General features: G+C 45.2%; 1 non-coding gene across 1 annotated transcript; it reads right to left on the bottom strand.

Moving 5' to 3' along the window:
* Window positions 1-3,550: 3,550 nt before the first annotated feature.
* LOC118759366 (small nucleolar RNA SNORA26) lies at window positions 3,551-3,670 on the bottom strand. The gene has a single exon (XR_004996158.2). It is a non-coding gene; the product is annotated as a small nucleolar RNA SNORA26 (small nucleolar RNA).
* Window positions 3,671-4,045: the final 375 nt, after the last annotated feature.

The following is a 4,045-nucleotide window of genomic DNA, read 5'->3' as shown; positions in this document are numbered from 1 at the left end:
TGGTTTCCCAGGCCACAAGCAGGGAGCAGGATGGGAAGTGGGACTGCTGGGATTAGAACTGGCATCCATATGGGATCCCAGTGCATGCAAGGTGAGGACTTTAGCTGCTAGGCTACTGTGCTGGGCCTCAGATGTATTTTTAATGATGATTATGTGGTATATCAGGGTGGGAAGCACTGAGGATTAGGCAAAAGTGGGTGAAATCATTGTTTGCAAATTTTCTGTTTCTTCTTGTCCCTGGGGGATGTGGAGGGGAAAAGGGGGAGGCCACACCCAGTCTACCAAATGACCCAGGGGTGGGAACCGCCACCAGATATCAACTCAGGGTCTTTTTTTTTTTTTTTTTAAGATTTATTTGTTTTTATTGGAAAGTCAGATATACAGAGAGGAGGAGAGACAGAGAAGCAGTTCTTCCATCTATTGATTTACTGCCCAAGCAGTCGCAATTGCTGGAGCTGAGCCGATCCGAAGCCAGGAGCCTGGAGTCTCTTCTGGGTCTCCCATGCTCTTGCAGGGTTCCAAGGCTTTGGACCTTCCTTGACTGCTTTCTCGGGCTACAGCAGGGAGTTGGATGGGAAGCGGGGCTTCTGGGATTAGAACTGGCACCAGTATGAGATCCTGGTGTATGCAAGGTGAGGACTTTAGCCACTAGGTTACCATGCTGGGCACTCAACCCAGGGTCTTGATGTGGTGTGTGCTCTGAGCGCTCTGCCCAAGTGGTCTGTATATTTTCAAAATGCTGTCAATTTAGCCTATCCAAATGGGAAGTAGCCTTCCCAATGTCCATTGGCTGACCTAGTCAACCTTAAATCTCCAGTCACCCGGATTTTTGCTGTCATCATTTGGCTGCAATAGTTGTCCAGTTTGTTCACTTCTGCTTCCTCTGCTGTGGTATCCAGTGAGCTGCCATATCTCCATGTGCATCCTAGTCTGCATCCACCGCTCTGCCTCTTTCACTTGTAGGTGGGCCCAAGGACCCAGATCAGGCGAATGGGGCTGCGCTGCCTCCCGTGCCACCTGGGGCTCATGAACCCAGCACCTCGCAGATGGGTCGCAGGACACTGGCCAGGGGACCTGAGCCTTGCTGGATCGCCCGCCCCCAGGACTCACGAACCTGGCACCCCCCTCCCAGGTGGAACAGGCAAACCTCTGAGGAAAGAATTGAGAGCCCAATCTGCAACCAGACAGGTTAAAAAATAGTTTTTTTTGTCTTCGTCTTTCTTCTCTCTGGAATATTGATGTGTGGAGGGTTTCCCAGGCCTGGAATTCTTGAAATTCCTCCCAGAATCTCACAATACCCCATTGCTTCCGTGAGGATGAGCTTAGGATTATAACCCAGCTAACAAGGTTATTAATCAAAAGCAATACTTCAGATATGTAATTGCTGGTCAAGCTTCTACATTTTTTCCTTATTCTATTTATATCTACATTATTCCTTATTCCCAGTTTCTTTTAAAAAAATTCCCAGTTTTTAAAAATTTATTTTTATTGGAAAGGCAGATAGAAAGAGAGGCAGAGAGAGGAAGATCTGTCCGATGAGTCACTTCCCAAGTGACCACAAGGGCTGGAGCTGAACCGATCCAAAGCCAGGAGCCAGGAACTTCTGAATTTTCCATGTGGGTACAATATCCCAAGGCTTTGAGTGAGCTGGATGGGAAGTGGAGCAACCAGGATACGAACCAGTGCCCATATGGGATCTTGGTGCATTCAAAGTGAGGACTTTAGCCATTAGGCTACTGTGCTGGGCCCCATTTTTTTGGGTCACTCATGCACACATAAGCTAATGTGTACTTAATTACCCTAGTCGCACTCAGTGAAAGGCTGTATTCATTGTTTTCTTCAGAGGAGGGACCTTATTTATGCTTGCCCTTATAAGCCTTGTTTGGGCCCAGCGTGATAGCCTAGTGACTAAAGTCCTTACGTTTCATTTGCCAGGGTTCCATAGGTGCCGATTCAAATCCCGACTGCTCCACTTCCCTTCCAGCCCCCTGCTTGTGGCCTGGGAAAACAGTAGAGGACGGCCCAAAGCCTTGGGACCCTGTACCCGCATGGGAGACCTAGAAGAAGCTCCTGACTTTGGATTGGCTCAGCTCCATCTGTTGCAGCCACTTGGGGAATGAACCAGCGGATGGAAAATCTTTCTGTCTCTGTCTCTCTCTCTGTCTGTGTTAATATGGCTTTGCAATAAAAATAAATATATCTTAAAAAACAAAAGCCTTTTTATTTCCCTGTACCTTGGAATTTCTAACCTGGAATACATTGTTGGTCTGAAAAGTGCTCAGAGCTGCGTTGACGTTGTGGGAAGTAAGAATTTGCTGTGTGACCTGTATTCCCTCTGGGGCGTGTCATGGATTCCCATTTACCTGGTTGAATCGGGACTAAAGCTAACCTGAGTAAGAGGCTAGTAGGGTAGGTGCTATCATATCTGAAAGAAAATTCACAGTTCCAATTTCTGTGTCAACCATGACCCTCAGCCGTATTCACTTGGCAGTGAAGGCTGGCATGGGCACAAAGAGGAGTGAAGGACTCTTTTGCTTAGGGTCAGCAGGTTTTGTGATTCTGACCTGGGAGTCCTTTGACACCTGAGACGGTCTTGCTTCCAGTGGCCAGCTTTTGGCAGCAGAGTGAGCAGGGTTTCTTCAGAAGCCAGCTTCTGTCATGGCCACTGTTTGCCAATGGCCTGGCTTTCCACATCAGTAGCAGTAACATTTGGCAGTGACTGGCCTTGTTGGATCTCCTTAACAGCAGGTTACTGTATAAAGCAGCAATTAATTTTTGGGCCTGAAATCAATTCTCATGTTATTTCTTCTGCCTAGCTCACTCCTCTTCATCCTGCTCCCTCTTAAAATAGGCCACAGAGGCCATCTTTAGGGTGTTGACTAAGGAGGTGCTGAGTCTCATCCTTAATTTTTAAAGTTTGTCTCTAATATCAGGGGTAGTCTGAGCTGAATTCTGTAGTCATGGGAATGTTTTGACACTATATATCTTTCCCTGTAAGTTAAGAAGGTCGCACATATCTTTATTTCTGTCTGCAAATCTCTCTGCCAGTTTCTTCCAACTCATCTATAGGCCTTAACTCAAACGTCATTTTATGCAAGGCATATGCTGATTTTTAGAACCTAAATAATGTACACCTCATCAGAAGTATTGTCTTACGTGATTTATTATCCTTTGTCTTCTTTTTTCACTTCTTTTAAAAAGTTGAACTTTTTGTAGCTTAGAGGGCAGAGGGCCAGCAAGACAAGAGGGCATTTTTTTGTTCAGCACCGTTGCCAGGGTCAAGGGATGATTAGCGGAGAGAGAATTCTATCCTATTTAACCCGCCTTAGCCCTTACTCCTAGCCACCTCAAGAAAGCCTTCCAGTCTGAATAAAAACAGTGTCCTCTCTATGTAAATGTGGTTTCAAGAGAAAGTTCCTATGTTCTGAGATTTCCCTTCCTACCTTTTAAACCTACTGTTGTTGATCCTATACACCCTGCATCGCACACTGTACTTGGGTAATATTAAATACAGAAAATATTGATATGCAGCTAACACATTCTTTTCTCCAGCTATGACTTCAGACAGGTCCAAAGCAGAGGTGACAACCGCTTCTCTGGGTTTTGTCAAGACTTACTTTCCCCTGCTGTGTTAAGCTCTGGAACCTCTGTGTTAGTTCTGAAAGGGCACAGAAAAGGGTAACTTAACATTTATAGCTCAAAACCTACCACTCTTTTGAGCTCCAGATGTGAGTTTTCACCTGTTTTCTAATTAGCTGATATAGAGTAGTAGTAATTTCCCTAATTATCGTTGTGAGCTTTTGAATTGCTGCCATTAAACAAATATAACTGAGTCTTAATGTCATTTTGAATTGAGGTAAGCCACTCCAATCTTTTTTTTTTAAGAGGTTTATCTATTTTTATTCAAAAGGTAGATTTTATACAGAGAGAAGAAGGGACAGAGAGAAAGAGAGCAATTGCTGCAACTGAGTCAATCTGAAGCCAGGAGCCAGGAACTTCTTTTTGAATCTCTATGTGGGTGCAGGGGCCCAGGGACTTGGTTGGG

Source organism: Ochotona princeps, chromosome 6 (genome assembly GCF_030435755.1).
Source record: "Ochotona princeps isolate mOchPri1 chromosome 6, mOchPri1.hap1, whole genome shotgun sequence".
Lineage (NCBI taxonomy): Eukaryota > Metazoa > Chordata > Mammalia > Lagomorpha > Ochotonidae > Ochotona > Ochotona princeps.
The sequence above is the reverse complement of the archived record's forward strand: the minus strand, read 5'-3'. Positions and strand labels throughout refer to the sequence as shown.